This window comes from Anabas testudineus, chromosome 6, assembly GCF_900324465.2.
Source record: "Anabas testudineus chromosome 6, fAnaTes1.2, whole genome shotgun sequence".
NCBI classification, from domain to species: domain Eukaryota; kingdom Metazoa; phylum Chordata; class Actinopteri; order Anabantiformes; family Anabantidae; genus Anabas; species Anabas testudineus.
In genome coordinates, this window is record NC_046615.1 from 19,343,157 (window position 1) to 19,363,723 (window position 20,567).

The 20,567-nt window shown below is 37.5% G+C and overlaps 1 protein-coding gene across 2 annotated transcripts in view; it reads right to left on the reverse strand.

Annotated features, from left to right (window-relative positions):
- lingo1a (leucine rich repeat and Ig domain containing 1a) overlaps positions 1-20,567 on the reverse strand; it is a 235,085-nt gene that overhangs the window by 48,836 nt on the left and 165,682 nt on the right. For both annotated transcript variants that reach the window (XM_026366043.1, XM_026366042.1), the window contains exon 2: positions 1,647-1,792. The gene's annotated coding sequence lies outside the window, so the exon portion shown is untranslated. The remainder of the gene's footprint in view (positions 1-1,646; positions 1,793-20,567) is intronic.

Sequence of the window (20,567 nt, forward strand, 5' to 3'; positions counted from 1 at the left end):
TAACCTAATTTATCTATTTTTTATCTCCTTAGCTCTTTCTTTTACTTCCCGCTGCAGCAGTGTCAAACCTGGGCTAGGAGAAGCTTGTCAGGAGAAATGTTTTGGTCAATATCCTGGCAATCTGTAGCAATAAGAATCAATTGTAACAAGGTAGGAAACTGTAAGCTATTAGGTGGTAGACTCATCAGAAGAGATGTAATAAAACAACAGCGTGGTAAAAGCAAAGTAATGAGAGAAAGTGAATGGCTGAAAATGGATCGCTAGGCCTTAACGGTAAGTGAAGTATCAAAAGAAACGGCGGTGCAGATGGATGGCGTCATGTGGTGAATCTACTGTATATTTTTGTTGCTTATGAGTGATTATATTATCATTATTTGGTAATTTGTAAATATCTTCTCTTACACTTGGACGTCTGGAAAAGTGAAGTAAACTGAACTGAACTGAACTGATTTATGATAATGCAACAGCTGCTCTCACAGGGTTAGCAAGCACACGATAGAGGTGAGCAGTTGAACCTTACTGTATAGAGTGTAGTCAAAAAACTAAATTGAATTACTAAATTCACAAAATTAGTTCACTTAAATAATGACAATCACAGCAGATGAACTCAGTATCACTCATCATTCAACAGTGAACAAATGTGCTTCAACAGACCATAGATACAACATAAATATCAAAGGCACTAACCTTGATCACATGGTAAAATTTTAACCTCCTGTAGTTAAAGCCAGCAGAAATGTTCAAGTGGGTGTAAAAATCACTTTAGTGCCGATTAATAATTAATCTGTGTGTTGTCAGAATGTGTTACTGGTTTAATGCATATAAAATTGTGTTAACTCTGAGACCAGAGGGATGCGTTGGAGATTTTGTTATTGACCGGGCTAAAGTAACATTTCCCGCTGTCGATTAAGAAAGGCAACATGAAAAGCAAAAGGATGAGAATTTGTGACTTTTAAATCAGTCACAATGAATTTTGGTTATTTCATGTTGAGCATTAAATTTAAATTTAGGGGTTATATTAACAGTCTGGGATGTAACATGTTTCATGCCTATAGGTGTTAAGTATTACTGTAGCGTGCATACACTGTCGGCATACAACAGCAAGAGTTGGGTTATGTTTTCTATCGACATAAGAAAGAATCTATATTATTTAATGCATGTGGGAACTGTTGCTAGTAAACATATCAGGAATTATTTCCCATTACAATGTAATTTGCAAACATAAGTGTTGTATAGCTTGATTGTAGTAAATGAGTCACTTGATCTGCACCTGCCTGGCCACCTGCTTGAGAGACAATGTATTCTGAGGGATGCTCTTGTTGACATGTGGTGCAGTGATGATTGACACTATTAAGCCAATGATATGCAGAGATGAGCAGTTCAATATTTGAAGTGTGTGTGAGATTAATTGATTTTGTCAGGCTGCTGTTTATAGCACTCTTACATCATTGCATGCACCGTAGTGTTGTGTTGCTCGCTTTAAAATTTAAAGATAATTTAAAGTGTGCTAATTTTTGGACCTGCCCATTCATTGAATTTTAGTGCACTGTTCGTTTTTGCCTACCAAACTCTAGACATTAAATTCTGTACGCTGCGTGCTGAGCAGCAGGAATATCCCATAATTTGGGTAGTGCAATAATACTCACAGGCAGTAATTGCTGGCCTGCTGATTCCAAAGAGCTGCTGGAGCTGCCTAGCGTGCAGAAGGCGGGAGGCTGGAGGTGTGAGGTGAGCAACGTCTCCCCTTAATCCACATACCCTCACAGCATTCACTCTTCAATTAATCAGTCACCTGCAAGAACCAAGCAATAGTGAGAACATCACTCCCAAGCTAATAAGTAGTCAGTTATTAGTGATGTGTGAGTTTGTTTTGACATACAATACCACATTTACATTGGTGAAAATAAAATGTTTAAAAATAAAAAGATATATTAACAGTGAATATATTAAGACACATTTCTTGATCTATGATTGATTGATTATATATTATAATTAGTAATATTCGAAATAACTTACTTATTTCAATTATTAGTCATTCATATGTGCTCCACAAAGCAGCAAGGGTGAATTATGAGGGATTAGGTGTTTACTGATCTTAAGAAAGCTTCTACTGAAAGGTCTCATACAGTATACTGTCACCTTAAAGTTATTGCAGACACTAACAACACCACTGCTCCATAGAAAGTAGTGAATGAAAATTTACGTCCTTAGCCTACTTCAGTTTACCATGAACTTTAATATTCAAGTCATGCCTAGTTTTAATAAACAACATGAATGCAAGGTCATCTTTAAAACCATCTGCAAGTACATGCATCCTCATTTCTCAGGATAAATTAATAGATAAAGCAAACCATCTTTAAAAGAGTAGACTTTGCATAAATGTAGTGCCAATATATATATATATATATATATATATATATATATATATATATATATATATATATATATATATATATATATATATATATATATATATATAAAACAAAGAATTGATGTAAAAGCACAGAACTGACATTTTCCATCACTAATGCCTAGCTTTCACAATAAGAATATATTTACACATGTAACAACATCACAGTAAAGAGTGTCTTTGCAGAAGAATACAACAGTATTTCAGCTTCTGGATTTCACATCGCTACTTGCTGCCAATAATAACCACATGCTCCATTTCCCTCTCTGTGGGTGAGAGAGGATCAGACTTTGGAAATGCCAAACAGATCTCAAGTGTTTTGGAGGTTGCAGATGTCACATTTAATTTGTTCCTTCATTACAGAAAAAAAAACTAAACAAAAAAAAAAACAAAACAAAACAAAAAAACAATAAAGAACTGTTGGGGAAATTATTAATATTAATATTTATTATAAAATAACTGATTTTGCATTACAACCTTTTACACAAACAGCTACTGGGGCCACATGGTCCGTTGTGCACATGATATATATATGAATGACCACCAAATGGCTTGACAAACATTTGATCTTCCACATTCTGATACATTCACATTGATGCATTTAAATCAGATGGGATGTAAGTTCCCTTTGATTTCCTGGCTGGGAAAAGCAAGACCCTGGATCCGAAGCAAAGTGTTGAAGCATCTGCGCTGGCATAATTTGTCTGCAGAGTTGTTGGCAGTAATAGAGACACCTTGTTCTTCCTCTGCAAGATGTTCTATATCTCATCTGCCTCATTACTGGCAAAACAATTAATTTCAGTGCATGATATTTGGTTTCCGATTATTTTCTAGCATCTGTGTTACAGCTCACAGTAAATGTCACATTATGAGTGATGAGTGAGCACCTGCAAAGACAAATTCTAAACAAACATTACTGCATTGTGTACATGAACTTTCCACCAACAATAAAAAGTCACAACAAAATATTTAAACATTTGAAACATGTGGCAGCTACATATAATTACATTTTTATGTTGAATTCCTCTATGTGATGCTGTAATTCAAAATGTAATTGGGCCTATAACAAATATAAAGCATGAACTATGACTATGAAGAGGAAAACCTGCAGTAAAACATATGTCTGAGATCAATATACTGTAATTAATTTACAGTGCTCAAAACAATTAAAGGAACACTTTTTAATCAGAGTTCAGCATCAGGTCAGTTAATTTTTTCGGACATTAATCTGGTCAGTTAAGTAGCAGAGGGGGTTGTTAATCAATTTCAGCTGCATTGGTGTTAATGAAATTACCAACAGGTGAACTACAGGGGCAACAATGAGACAACCCTCAAAACAGGAATGGTTTTACAGGTGGAGGCAACTGACATTTTTCTCTCCTCATCTAGTTTTTTCATTAGTTTTGCATTTGGCTAGGGTCAGTGTCACTACTGGTAGCATGAGATGTACCTGGACCCTACAGAGGTTGAACACATGTCACATCAGTACGTGTCATTGTCAGAAGGTTTGCTGTGTCTCCCAGCACAGTCTCAAGAACACAGAGAAGATTCCAGGAGACAGGCATTTACTCTAGGAGAGCTGGACAGGGCCTTATATATGGGGAATGCTAAAGTTTACTTTGTCATGTTGCCGTATTGTTTTGTATCTCAAAACAAAATGTAACATAAGTCAGTATTTTTACAGTGTACCTCCAACAGAGTTAAGCATTATTTACCACAAACCTATGCTTTGTGCAGAACTGTGAACATTTTATAAGGCCATATCCAGGTGTCAGTGAAAATCACATATACATATTATCTAGTTCTACAGTACATGCATGATCAACCACTATGTTGGGTATTGTGCTATTCTGACTAAAGACTCCCCACAGCTGTATTTAACCATTAATGCCATTACTTGCTGAAATAGCAAACACATTTTTTCGGCTTCTCTCTCATAATGCACGAGGAGCTGCTTGAGTGCAACTTGGAAGTCAGCTCCCCATCAACACTGCTGCTGGGTATTTTATGAGTGAATCAGAGCCTGACGTGGGAATTGTCCCATTGTTTCCCCACTTGAAAGCCATCAGCTTGGGCATGCAAAAATGACTCCTGCCATTCCATCACGTTGACGGGGCCGCTGAGAATAGCACAGCCACAGCCACCACCACCCTATTACCACCACCGAATGCAGAGTAGCAAGTAGCTACCACGTTACTCTGTGAAGTACAGATGAGACTCAAAGGCTACACAGATGCTTAAATGATATATTATGTAGATAGTGTCAAAGGGGATAACAGAATAACCTAAAAGCAAACAACGTCTTCAAGAACTTTGTAGAAAACTGCAGCTGAGCATACAGCACACAGATTTAATCTTAATAGAAGATGAATCCCATATAGAAGACAGGGCTGTAGAGAAAAGATGAGTCATTGATAAACACCATCTGTAGAGCATTTAACATTTAAACATTTAAAATGGAGATCAGGGAACTAAACGAAATGGAAAACTAGAGCACGATAGATGATGGGGGTCTCAAGTAAAAGTTCTACCACTAAGCTTGACAGAAAAGTAATTTCAAGGGTAGGACTATGATATAATGAAGAACATATATGTATGCATAAGTGAATTATGGATCAACAGCAGCACGGCCTCTGGGAATAAAAAAAATAAATAAAAACTTTTCCTAGTTCCTATCATGTGCTAGCATGATTTTACAAATCATCTCCGTGAGCAGAAGCCTTTGCTACTGATAGCTTGGGACTTTCATTTCCCCCCCCTGTGTCTGTGACAAGATTAGGATATCTCTCCTTGTGCACATGGATGACTGACTCCTTGGGGCCGGTCGCATCACTCTTGCACCCCCTCCCTCCATCCCAAGGCAGAAAACATTTCTATTTTCAACAGGATTAGCTCTCACCACAAGCCACCTGACAGGCAAAAGCATCACCCGCATGGCACAAGCCTCCCAGGCACCTAGCAGAACATATCATGGCCTCAGTGACTAACAGGGATCCTGGGGAGTTTACCTTACAGTGGCATGCACAGTGGGTATCACAGTCCTAAACACTTTACAGCATCTTTTAATCGTTAAACTAAAACATCAACTGCAGAGGATTTTTGAGCTACAAATTTTTACCTGTAAATAAACAAACACTTTGTATATTAACATATTAAACATTAAAATTAAATTATTAAACGTGGCTGAAACAAAAAAATATATGTAAGACCTATGGTAAGAAGCCCTCTGCCAGAATTAATAACTTAAGAAGGTGAAGTACTACAATATACCATATTTTAAAGTTATGCTCATGTATCTACGTAGTGCATCATTTATTTTTATTTATTTTTTTTTTGCAAGAAATGTATGTTTCATATTACAGTGATATGTTTCCCTAAAGTGTCCTCACCATCCTTAAAACTCCACAAGGGATTTGATACAAAAATTAGACTGTGTGACATTTCTGAAATATACCCTAATTAATATTCCAGCAAAGTATCAGCACAAGCACAACTTTCTCTGCTTGTAAACAATTAGCAGAATCAACATTGACTTATGAATTGACTGAAATTAAAAAGTAAAGTTAACATGCACAAATAGACATAGGTGTTCTGAGTGTAATGTCTTTTTAATAATCACAGGTGTTTCCCTATTTGCATCTTTTCTTTCTGTCTTACTGCCTCCTGAGTCGGTATTTGCTCTGCCCAATTCATAAATAAGACGCACATTTAGCACTGTTGGCACAGTTTTTTATATTTTGCAGTCTGTCGGAACGTTTCAATATGTTTCAACAGTTGACCAACATCTGCATATTTATTACCTACATTCTGTGTTTTTAATGTGACCAGACCACAGTATGTGACTTAAATTAGTTTAGTGCATTAGTGTGCTTTGGTGTAAAACTGCAATGTTCTTGTGATGCAGTTTTAGATCAGTCTCATCAGTTGTAGTGTCCAATTACCAGCAGGTGACAAATAAAGAGCTGTGTCTGTCTAGTTAAAGACTTCCTCTTCTTTTACAGTAAGCAGGAGTGCATCTTAAACTAATTAACGCTACATTCCCCGCTTACTTCCTCTTCAAATTCCAAGACGTCATTGTGTCCTAGAAGTCATGTTAGTACTAAAACAAAAGCAAGTTTTTAAATCTTCTTTGGATTAAAAAAGGAACAAAGACAACAAGGTAAAGAGAAAGAGAAAAAGCTTGAGGGTACAAGGTCATGCAAACTACCTCTTGAAAAGCTCCCAGAGCTCAGATCATTAAAGGAATAGCCTCAACCTTGACATTTGGCATTTTGGACTGCTTCCTCAGCCAGCTCTGTCACAGGGTACTACAGGTTTCTAGAGTCCCATTTCTGTTAGCTGAAATAATGGATAATTCAAGCAGACCTGGTTGTTAGAATGTACAAAACAGAGAAATAATTTAATTAGCTACACTGCAATTTGATTAACTGAAGTAGAATATCTGTGAAGATAGAAACAACTTGGTGACAGTGACAAATTCAGCAGTAACATAATGAATTTTGGAGCTCTGCAAGCCTCAGTTAAAATGAAACACTGATTTTTTACTTTGAAGCGCCTACAGTTCAGGACATTAATGCAGAAACAATGATGCTAAACATACAAATGTGGTTCAGTTATTCTTCATGGACTATTAAAAGGAGACTGTCATGTCAGAGACGGGTTTGACAAGGGGAGACTGGTGTGGATGGGTGGCACAACAAAGAACATGACTTTCACACAGGAGACAGGGGTTGAAGTCCGATACTGATACCTGGATTTTGTCATCACCCGATTCCAAATTGCAATTAATAAACTGTTTACCTCAACTTGTGGATGACAATGAGGGTATGAGCCTTGACTTAAACATCAGCTCTCCTGACTTTGTAATAAAAATGTAACTAACTGTTACATTACATTATGTAACTAATAACTCAGGGATTATTTTACCTTTTGCATTTTGTTCTTATAAAAACTAGGACAGAAATACTTTTTTTTATTATTATTACATTTTGCTATCCCCAGTTTATTCTGAATGTGACAACTCACTATTTTTAACACAAATTCAGTGCAACTAAAACACACACAATGCAAATAACACACACAGACACACAGTAAACGTCCCACAAGGCAATAGAAAACCTTTTGACATGCAAAAGTAATTATGTGCTCCTCGAGCCCTTGTTTTCACGGTTCATGACTCCTGGCCCCTCAAGCCTCTGAATTTATTTTAATGGCTTAATTTAAAAGTAAAACACAATCAAGGTAATTAGGGGAACCTAGCAAAGTTTGGGTGACTATCAGGTTTAAAGTCTGTGTCATCAAGAGGAAAGATGTTGCAAATGTTGCCCATCAAATTAGTTCCCATCTCTAATTGAAGGGCAGCAGTTTAACTGCGACAGATGAGAAAGCTGTCCAGGCAGCTCTGCGGGGCCACTTTAATTAACACATAAGCAATTAATCAATTACTCATTTGTGAGGGACAATTAACAAAAATTTACAAAATCTCATCTTAATTGTCGTATTTATTTGCTTTAAAATTGCCTGCAGCCACTGTGAAAGGTCGAGGGGTTTTTAAATGAATTACCATGTGTTTAGGTCAACGTACAGTGTATAGTGACAAATCTGAACTCTGTCATGACTCACCATTTGCACCAATCCATGCCAATTTTTAGGTAATCCATCAAATAATTTTCTTTGCTCCAGCAAATTAATCTTCAATGTATAATTATAATATCATTAAGAAGCTGTGTATCCTTGAAAATTGTGCCTAAATGATTTCATGAATCATTCTGTCGGATATGTTACAAAAAAGCTGTGATACACAATACGCTGCCACTCTCACCAAAGAAAAGTTGAGCTTTGTTAATTGTGTTACCTAACACATTAGCACAGAGATTTCTCAGATCAGTGAGTTTTCATCCAGTGTGAGGAAATCTGTAATAGTAATTATGTATGAATTTAATGTACTGTAGATAAATTGAAAATCCTTTCTTCTTGCATTAGTCTTTATAGTGCAGAAAAAATCATGGGACATGCTTTGAGTTGGTTAATTAATCTGTCAAATTCACAAGGTCAATAAAACAACCAAAGGTAACTTTAATAAAACCGAAATTGAGTAACTGCATTTTCAAATAAGACAAAGTTCAATCAAATAATTCTTTTTAGAAATTCATATTGAATCTGATTTGTAATTCACTCAAACATGCCCACAGTTAACAGTCTTAGTCATGTATCCAAATACAATTTTTTTTCTTCGTAATTTTCCTAATGGGTGACTGTTTCATAAGACAATTGAGAAATTTCTGCAAAGATATAATTACAATATTAGCTATTAGTTATCATATCATTGATTATTTCATTCCTATGAGTGTAATATATTTTTCAACAATCATAGAAGCACCTGTATCTTAGTGCATGACGAGAGTGAATGTGTGTGTCAAAAATAGCAGATAACTACTGTGGTCACATCAACAGCTAAAACCTAGTACTGGGTGTAGTCATTTTCCTTAACATCTTACATTGAAGGGTGCAAGCTTTTACATAACAATAAATAAGACAAAGATGGAGATGATTCTAACTCAAACTCACCTTGAAGTGATAGCGACAATAAGCAGACCCAAGACAGGCCATAATTTTTCTATGATTGATTTTTGACATCAATCTGTTAAATTATTTAAAGGCAACATGAAAATGAGATACACAGATTAACCAGCCATCACAAAGTGTACAACCTAGAACACGACTGCAATCTCAGGTGCATGATTTGTCCACTCATTAATGCATAGCCACTAGATGCATGCTTATGCTAAGAATTGTCTGACGACTGTCTTGACAGAACAACCAAGCACAGTTCATATTGACCTGTAGGCCTGGAGTCCAGTTATGAATATTAATTACAATACCAGAAGACCACAAGGAGACTCATTATAACGCAGGACCATTATTTCAGACCTACGCTAGTTTGAATGCTGTAACCTCTGGTGCCCTTGTGCTGGGAATCTGGTAGATTTGGTATCTTGGGATCAGATAAATCATCCTCATGATAGTGAATTGGGTGAATTTTAATTTTTATATATTTTTTTGTGTGGTGGTAATTTCACAATAATACAGAACAGGCCTGAACAATGTTGAATATCTAAGGAGCTATTCACACATTATGCTGCATGAGATGTGACTGATTGTTTTCCTGCATTACTAAAGGCAGAGATAAAATAACTAACAAAAGCAAAAACTAAATAGCAATCCCCATCCACGACCTCACTTTACCTTGTCTTTGCAAGCATGTCGGAACCCGACTCATAATTAACTGGCAGAATAAAAACAGCTACTTTTTTCTACATTACAAGCTCTCACTGCAGTAGAGAAATAGCCCCATAAAGGATGCTAGACTATATCTGATGGCCAGATGTTGCAGTGACTTTTCTGAATGCACACAGGTCCTCACCTTGAACCATCCTCATCAACAAGGTCAGCAACATACGTTGTTTTCTGCTGACTAAGGATCACAACTGCTATCACTCTTGTCACCAATGCCACTGGCGTCTTGTTTTTCCCTTCTATTCTTCTCTCTGATTGCCAGACCATTACCATAACAATATCAACATCAAGTGCTTTCTTTTCTCTGCAAACAAACACACATATGATGCATATTTAAATGTGATTTTATGGTGACACCAAGTTCTAAGAGACATTTACTGTTTGTATTCCCTAAGTGACACTTAAGAACTGATTTATATTAGAGCTGCAACCTGATACCATATTCCCCACACAGCACCAGAGACAAAAACAATAATTTATACCCAGAGACATTAAATTCAGAAATGGATTGAGAAGTGGTCCAAGGCAAACAAAGAAAAAAAGGGAAATTCTAGAGCAGCAGATGGTGTGGAATGACTTGAGATTTTGGTGTGAAACAACTTGAGATTTAGTGCATGACTAACAAAAAATGCTGCCAAAAGCACTTGAGCTTATTTCATAAGCACAAATGAGATAAAGTGCAATGGAGTGGCATTTTAAGGTCTTGAGATTAATGGTGCATGATTCTGTAACATGTTCAATTCTTAACTGGGTAGGGCTACGAAAGTACAAACAGTTTTAATAAATTTGACAGTAAGAAATTAAGAAACCAGAACATTTTCATATAATCACCATTTTTTTAGAGGCTTAAATATTGATTAAGAAATTCATTCTTTCATTTCTTTCATTTTATAAATGATTCAAATGAAATTAGCATCTTATTCATGACTGTGCAGTCTTTACTGTACATATCAGTATTTATTATACTATACTGTATAGATCCTTTACCAATGTGAAAGTAAATCCAACAGAAAACCCTGTAAAAACAAACAAAAAAAAGCATGTACAGATAAATTAATATTCAGCCACCTGAGCACGGGACGTAGGCATAGTAAGTAAGATCTACTACAGCTTATTCTAGATGTCAAATAACAGCAGTGAAGGAAAAAGTACATTTACTTGACATAGAAAATTGTTGAAATATTCTATTATGTATTATTACCTATAATGGAGTACACATATCTCCAAATATAATTGAAAGTAATTGTACTTTTTACTAAAACTGTGCACAATGTGTGCAGCAGCATGCTGGAGATATTCTGCATTCTACTAGTCTATGGTGTCCAGTGTCATCTTCTCAGCTGTGGCCTCCTGGGGCAACAGCATGAACGTGGCAGACACTAATCAGGAGGGCAGGCTCTGTTCTGAATGTGGAGCCCAACCTTCTACATGTTTTGGCTGAGAGAAGGATACTGTCTGAACTCCTCTCAATCCTGGACAATACCTCCCGCCCACTAGAGGGGTGTAGTAGGTGGGAATGGTTGTCAATGTCAAGTCAAGTGCTCAGTGTCAAGTGCTCCACACAGAACCACAGGAGATCCTTTCTCCCAGTAGCCATTAGACTGTACAGCTCTTTCCTTTCTGCATTTCTGCAGTAAGATTTCTATGCATTTAATTAACTCCTGAGAGCTTTCACAGCATGTGATACTGTAAAAGATGTCCTTTCTTTTAGCATTGTGTTTGAACTTTAACAGTTGAGATAGTTAATAAATAGAATATGATCACATCTCAGGAGGCATGTCGGCAGAGGTCTTCAGATCTGACCATAGTGGACTTTACAGCAACGACCCTGACTCCTACCCTACCCCCATCTCAATGGCCTTATCTGTGATGTGCAACCGATGAACTACTGCAAGACTGAATCAACTCACAGAGGGGTGGGGGGCTTGGTCCATTTCTTGCTCACTGGGAGATAAGCACTGTCTGTCAGCTTGATTGACGTATCAAAGAAGGGCAGCCTCTTCCATTGTGGGGGGACTTGACGTCTAGATAGGCTTTCTTAGCCATCTGCTGCACTGGTTTCTAATGTAAACAGGCCACACAGACACACATAGCAGCTTTGTCTGCAGCCATAAAGAGTATTATGATACTGCAGGATTCCTAGTACAATAAGAAGAATTAAATAGCAGAATTGAATAGCAGACTTCAGCAAAAGAGAGGGTGGTAAAGCTTGAGAATGGACTACAATGGTGGATTCAGGATCCAGGATACATGTCTGGAATTAGTGAATGCGGTGATGGCATGCATGATTTTGCAGAAAACGATAAGCCAACTTATTAGTTTGAATCAAGATTTCAGTTATTTTTGAAAGAGCTTTTATTCTATAACCCACTGGATTTACTTGTTTTGTTTCAGACTCACACACAAAAGAGGCAAATGAAAAAAAGTGGCACAGCAGCAACCGACTGCTGCTTAAGCAACTGAACAAATAGGAGTATAAAGCTTTGAGCAGCCCTTGAGTTATCAGTATTAATCTTAGCCATTATTTGAGAGATTTTTTTGATCTGCAGAAGCTTGTTGACTTCAAGGCATCACAAGTAAATAAAAGACTGTAAATACTGACCGAGAGGCCAACCATCACACAGCAAGGCAGAGCAAGAAAGCTTCACAGTGAAGGACCAAGAGCGTTTTTCTCCTTTGATACAGCAGCAGGCAGTTTGCCAAAACATCTTTACCCTCAGTTCACCACTCCTCAAACGAGGCTTCAATTATTTAGCCAAAGACCAGTGAAGAATCATAAGAAGACCTTGTGCACATTTTAGTGCTAACAAGCGTCTTTGTTGCATTTCAGTTTTTCGGGGATTTCTGAAAGCCAGATGGCTTCCCAAAAATTTGAGTAGTGACTTCTGCTGCAGGGAGTTGCATTAAACACATTCACATCACGCCACTGCCAAGGAGGTTTGTCTGACAGAAGTTGACAGTAAGTGTTTCAAACCTGCACTGACTTCCCGGTCGGGTTTCTGTTTGACAACACTTAACATTAAAACAAGCACAACAAAAAGGTGTGAGGAAAACAACCCATTCATATTGCAGCCGTGGGCTTGAACAGGACTTCATACATCAAATGCTGGAGGGACTGAGCTGCCGAAAATCACAGAGGCTGTTTTGCATTCACCCCTCCGTCCTTCAAAAGCTGTATGGGTACCAGCTCACCTGGACAAGCCACATAAAAGTAATAAGAAATTCAGCTCCACACTAGGAGCCACCATTTATCAGACAGCAGGAGGAACAATAGCATTTCACTCAACTACTTTTGTTTAGAAGATTGATAGCTTTTCACAAGTAGTCAGTTATAGATGAGTCTTGTGATGCAGCTGTGTAAGAACTGTTTTTTTTTTTAATGTTCAGTCAACCATTGTTTTTGTTCAACAGCTGGTATTATCTGACTGTAGTGTCCATTTGTTAATTAAAGCTAAATAAAGACAATTTGTCTCTGGCAAAACATTACATTACTGCATGTGAACAGTGCAATATTGTAATGAAGCATTTCATTAGTATGTTTCCATATGTATAAATGGCAAATTTAAATATATAAAAAAAACTGAAACTCACCAATTAAGCCTGAATAAACATGAAGAGAAGTAACTGCAGAGCAACACTGTTTTAACTAAGCCACAACTCATCCTCACTCTATTCAAGCACGAGTTTGCCACCAGACAGGCAGGTCAGGAGGTTTAGCGACTTAAAATTGCCTAAAGTTAAGTAGGTGAGTTCCTGTCTTTCTGCATTACATCAGTGATGGAGTGACAACCTGTCGAAAGGTTTCACCCCGCTTTTCTCCCTGCCCCATCTCAATACCCCTCTAGACGGAGGGGTATTTCTGGATATTATAAAAACATGGAAAGCACAGTCCTACTCAGTTCCTACCACAGGAAATTTTAATTCTTTCTATAGGACTGCTTACCTATTTTTCTATTTTTAACATTGGTAATGCTGCCCCTCTTCTTCTCTGACTTTTTTGATTTGTATGTACTTTCAATAAATACTGCTTCCCAAAATGGCTTCCGTTTTATTGTTACCTCTACATCTTACTATTCAGTAATTACTATTCAGTTTTTTTGGTAAATGGGACAGTTGAATTACTTTAGTTTACTACTGGTATGAATATATGTTTAAAATAAATAAATACATACAAATTTAATTACAACACAACTCTTCTTTTTGCCTAACAACAGATGTGTTCCTTGTTTAATTTTAAGCACCAATCAGCTGTAACATAGCATCAAGGTCTTGTCAACTGCTCTTAAAAATGACTTCACACAATTGTTAATACAGTATGCCATTATACCTGATTAGCTTAGCTTTACAGTAAACTGACTTTTAACCAAACCAAACATTAGTATTTTGTTGTATCAAGTCATTTCAGCTCAGCACTCGAATAATGTACTAAAGGTTTGTGAGAATATAAAGTGTATTAATTTTTTTGTTTGTTTCTTTAGAACTTCTAAGTGCTGATCTAAACATTTGTACATCAAGTCCAAACTTATTTCTAGTTTTCAAATACAACATATGCCACCTGGGAGCCATTATCATTCAAATCCAAAGACTGACACTGACACTGGCATGCAACATGCAACAAAAAAAGCCAACCCTATTTTATTGTCAAGACTCTCTTCAAGGTGATTGGCCAGAGGGTTGAAACAGTAACTGATTATGCTCAAATCCATTAATATTCAATAATACACAGCTAAGTCAAAGTAACTGGATCATTACAGTCACAAGTCACTAAGATGGTTGTTTGCCTTTATAGCGAGCTCATTATGCCACAAATCAAGTGTAGCTGATAATTACTTCATATGCTTATTGCCAGAAATTGTGATTAGATTGGAGGCCATTTTTACTCTTGCCAAATCAACTGAACGTAAACAAGGGACTAGTTTTCACATAATATGCAACTAGTGAACACTTAAATAACGGGCAGAAATACTTAAAGCGGCCATATTATGCCTAACTTAGGATTCATAATATATTCTGGGGCTTCATTGGTACAAAGTTTTATGATTATAAGTTAAAAAATGTATAAATATATGTAATAATGTGTCTTTATGCAACTGCCCATCTGGCCTTGAGACTGAAATGGCTCATTTTAGCTTTCCCTCCATCTCACTCTGTTCTGATTGGCCTCCTTGCAGACTTCCAAGGAGCCAAACTATGTCCAGCTGGAACACAGCACCGGCCTTTCAGCTAACCACATTAGCCGAAAAAAGTGGCAGGTTGTGAAACCAGTCCTCCGTGAAGTGCCGTGAAAAGTGCAAAAAACACTAATGGCTGTTGTTAAGTTGTTAACACCTAGATGTTTGCTGAGGTCACCTGTGGGTCGTGCCAAACAGTGCATTTACATGAACTCAAGTAATAAGGTTACAATCAGCTTCTTAGAGTAAGCTGATTTCTTAGCTGTCATGTAAACAGGAAACCTGGTTTCTGTAATTGGGGTAGGGGATTAGAGAATCAGTTAAAGTTCTACTAGAGCACTCATATTTCCTTGTAATCTATACAAGTAACCGAGTTTGTAATATGCTTTTTACTAGAGCGCATATGCAGTACAAACAAACTTGACCCATTACTAGCAGCTGGATGAAAGCAGAGATCATTACAAACAATACACTATTGCTCTGTGTAATGTGTCTGTTTAAATTCTACCCAAAATCTGAATAAAACTGAGACCAATGCAGTGTCTTGTAGACGTCTAGATAAATCACTTTTCACACAGTTTGCGCTGTGAAAAGAAGCATTGTGTCTTTCTGTGTGTCTCTCTCACAGCGCTGTCAGTCAGGTTACCCGACACATGTACTCAAAAAAGGAAACAGTCTCTGTTTCTATACACTTGAAATCTGTGAGCCATGCTTCCAACATAAACCAGAGGTAAAGGAGGCATCAAATTATTCATCTGCGGCTACATGTATATGCTGATTTTCAGTGACCAGGTTTTTTAAGTGCATGTAAACACAGTCAAAGTGTGAGCAGCTGTTAAACTGCTTGGGAAAGGATGCCAAGACTGCACTTTAAATGGGTGATGAGTGGTCTCATAGACCACCCACTCTATTAAGTGATTTTGACATGGATGGTCTCCTTTAGTCCGCTGTCAAACCACCTGCCTTCTCTGGCCAGAGTGTGTACATTGCTTCCTTCATAGAAGTGTGACTTTTTTTTTCAGATGCAGATGGAACGCTGAGTCTTGGCCTAAGAAACTGGCTTTTTTGTGTTGTGCCATGAATTTGTGAAAAGGTTGTTTTGTAACGACGCAAATGCACAACAGCCCTTCAGATAAGAAGCAAAGAAAGTCTTGAAGAGCCTCAAGTGAGTCCATTTGCCACTGCCACTATATCCTGTCAATGTCATACTAAAAGTATAGTGTCAAACATTAAATATAGTGATAGTAAGTACATACACAGCATATACCTTTGCTATTACCAGCACATCTACAATTTATGTATGATAATCCCCAAGTAGAGCTTCTTTGTATTGTTGTGCATTAATAAAACTGTCCTATCTACATAACAGATAAGGGCATCAGTAGGAAGCTGAATGTTTACTACATTGATAATTACAGTATTTTGCTTGGTCACCACTTCACGGTATACTTGTGAAACCCGTTAAACACAAATAGAGATTCCACAGCCTCTTTAGCTCTGAAACAAAATAAACTCACACAATAAACACCACTTAAAACGCTAAATCTCTCCGTCGACCTAATCTTCACCTTATTTTTAACTTCACTCCCCAGAACATAGATAGACATACAACACAATTGTGCTATAGAACAGAATCTCTCCTACTCAAGTTGCTTAGTAAAAAGCCTCCTCCAGATGCTTATGGTAGATTATCACACATACTGATAGAAGCGGAGTTTTCACAGAGGTGCATTAAAATGTTAATTTTCCCAAGACAAAATAATCTCACATTGGGCTATTTTAATTAGAAGTCACTTTTCCACAGTTTTGAAAAGATGTTAGGTTTGTACAACTTCTATATGGGGTTTTCAGGGGGAGCTTCAATAGAATTTCTAATGTCCCCTATAATCTCTAGTTTTTGAGGCCACTGAACAATAAAAAGAGGATATATAATTATAGTATGTTACCAAAGGTGCCAATATCTGATATCTTTAAAGAACAAAATGAAGATGAAAAACTGATATGGCAGCAGCTAGACTTTGTGTTCCTGCACAAGCTGCAGGCCAAACCAAATGTCCACCAGACCTAAACCAAAATGGCATTTAGCTGAATTTATTCACATAAATATTTGGATTATTAACTAGACAAAGTGCAAAACCTCTCCAGAGTTCTGCACTGTGTTATGAATTTCTCTGCTGTTTATGTAATGTTCCTCAAACAAAGGCTAGAGTCAGAATCAGAAAACCAAGAGTCTGATGGTCAAAAGACACATATGATAGCACAGTGTATTGACCTTTTCACATGATGACAGTTCACAGTCAAAGTAATTGACCAAAACTGAAACTCAGCTTGGCAATATGAAAATAATGATGCTGCACCACAGTAAAACTAGATGCCTCTCAGTTATGTCTGTAGGCTGTAAGATGTCCACAAAATTACATTACACTCCATTTGACCAATTGCAAAACGCTAATCTAGGAGTCTATTCCACATTTTTTTACAACATAAGTGACTTTTGACAGGACTATGTCTGGCTTCATTTAATGACGCTGACTGAGGAGACATTTAGAAGATACAGTTGTGTGGCTTTCAGGCTTTTCTGTTTCACAGTGTATGTGTGTGGGTATCAGTTCAGGTTACCACACACAACACTGGATGTTCAAATTGTCCTACCAATGTGAAGCTTAATGTTAAGGCCACTAGTTGAATTGTTTCTTTGTTTCCATTAAATCTTGTTTTTCTGGTGTAGTAGGTGGCTCTAAATGATATAGATGTTAAGATGATTGTGTATTACCAAGGAATGCATATAATACATATATAATAAATTAATTAATATGTCACTAGCTGGTTTGGATAGGTTGCAGCAGAGTTCTCCACTGTCTGAATATAGTGATTGTACAGGGTGATGGATGTTGGCAGGAATGACCTCCTGTCCCTTTCCTTATTACGGCGGAGCTGGAGAAGTCTCTGACTAAAGCTTCTCCGCTCCACTGTTTAACCAGCAGTCAAACAGCAGGCTGTTCAACAGTTTGTTCAGCATTCTCCTCTCAACAACCCACTCAAAGGTTCCGCTGAAGTCCCCAGCAAAGTGCTAGCCTTTCTGATCAGTTTGTTGTTGTCTCTGGATCTGATGTCGCAAAGACAATTGCACTGGCTATAACAGACTGGAAAATGATTTGCAACATCTTGTTGCACACATTAAGGAACCAACCTAAGCTTCCTTAATTCTCTGGAACAGGTATATGTTAGCATCATCTAATCCACTCCACTCCATCTACACTGCCCCTCAGCTTTACTTTACTTACTACTTTGTGTAATAAAGGCACCAGCCCCAGGCTTGTACCTTCTATTTCTTAGCTACACAAGCATTGATCTGTCAAGTGTCTATCCTCTTTGGAATATATCAGCAATGGTTGTATGTGTTGCCAAGAGATTTGGTTCAGACTTTCCTATTTCACACACAATGAAATATAAAAACTGTTCTCATCTTCTGACATTTTATTCAGCATCATTATCACATCCATTACTCTAATACTTTCTGACAAAATATTGTTATTTGTGTTCTGTGTCAACCACAAAATATATCATGCCAAACTAATACGGTAACATTGCTAAAGACAGCCAGCTCTAAACACAGCATGATCTAGAAGTTAAGTCATGGGTGACTGAGAATCATCACCAACATAGTTTGGCAATGTTTTGCATTTATAAAAAAGTTTTTCATTTTTTGTACTAATGACTCAGTCAGGACACTTTCATTATCATCCAAGCCACTTAAGTGCTCCAACCCAACATTATTATTGGATAAAACGAATGGGTTGTTTACTTCTGCAACCAGAGGGTGCCCAGAATAACTCCGTCCACTTCTCAGCTCTATTACACTGTATGGCAGGAGAGTGGCTTAATGAATAGGAGACCAAACTTTGATGGGATGACTGGGGTTTAAATGCAGCATACACCTTCCTCAAGTGTCCTTAAAACACCAAGATTCTATCAGCAGCAGGGTACTGTTCTGCAGCTGACGTGATACTGCGACCTTCTTGTGAGGGAGGGCAAACAAATACAAAGCTTATCTGCAAGAGCAAGAGAGTATCTGTGGCTTCCTTTAAATAATGCAGCTTAGCTATGATTTAGGAATTTAGGTTGATAAGCTTTATCTTGTTTCTGAATGGACCTTACATATTTTAAGACAGTCTCATGTCGGTTAATCTATGTTAATTCTTGATGTTAAAAGGAGAAGAAAAGGATTAAAAGACTGGAATGTGCTAAACCTCCTCACAGCCTCACTTCCCTTCTCTTTCCTCCTGTCTTGTTCTCAAAGCTCCAGGGAGCTCTTGTAGGGATGGAAAAGGGATATTTTTAGCAGGTTCCACAATCCCTCCTGTAAATAATTACCCTAGTTGCTGTTGAAGCTGCCAGCTCATTGGACTGGATGAGCGCACCGCATCAAACATCAAAATCAAGCAAATGGGCAGGGTGACATCGCATCTACACAGGTCTTTGGTAATGAGAGACTAAAGATATGTGTCCACATCACAGCCTAATGGGAATACGGCAGTGGTGGAATGGTGAGAAACATGACCTAGCACATTTTAAATGCATCAGCTATGAAATTCCACAAAAACACTTTTGTGTGAAGGATGGGAGTGGGAAGTGTGGCCATTGCACCAATCTGCACAGAGAGCTGTTGACTAGAGGTAAATGTGTAAAAATGAAAATAAGCAGCACGATAACTCAATAAAAATAAAAGAATTAAATGAACATTTTAACATTGAAGCTGTTGTTATGGAAAAGCTCAGTGGCCAGCAGTATACTGCAGCTGTACTAAGCAGTTCCCGGGTGTGAGTGTTTATATGTGCAGCCCTCCCTATTCTTCGACTAGTCCCCTAGGCCTTTGCTGTAAACAAGAATATGCTTTTAGTCAAGTCACCTGGATAAATAAGGATGAAAGAGAAGAAACTCTAGCAAGAAGGTCAACTTAAGTTTTGCGCTTCTTGTCTATTGTACTGTGACACATCACACAGTGCTGCACATTAATAATGATACTGCAGGGTCAGTTTATGTATTGATACCAGTGTTTCCCTTTGTTATTTTATGTCTGCTGTAAAACTATTGAATGGATTGGTTTCCCCAAAAGTTGCACAGGTCCATGCAGAACCACTATTCAAGTTGCTCAAACTTACAAACTTTGTAACTCTCATATCTGTCCATTTAATGGAAGGCTTGATCCAGCAGCTGGCTGGTTTAGCATAAGCACTGAAGGGGATATAAGCTGGCCTGAATTTGTCCAAAGACTGGGGCCAGTCATGCAAAACACACACACACACACACATAAAAGAACAATTTAAGGATGTTGACCTCAGTAAATTACACAAAGTGGATAGAACATGTTAATTGAAGGGTGCTGGTAGGTGAATTTTGCTCCCTCCCAAATGAAATGCTATCTGCTTCTTCCTTCCTTTAAGTCTTTGAGCAAACCTCAGCTAAGGATGGTCCTAGCTGTGGAAGCAAACAACTCCCATTTACAAACTGCATGCCCTGCCATTTCAAGGAGAAACTTTTCATTCTCCTTCAACAATTTTCTTAATTCTGTCTAAATCTGGATTGTGTTTAGTACTGTAGCTTGTTGGTCACAATAAAATTAAACACACAAATAGCAAGAAAAGAAACCTTGAGAAGACATTCCATCTCCCTTTATAGTCATTTAGACT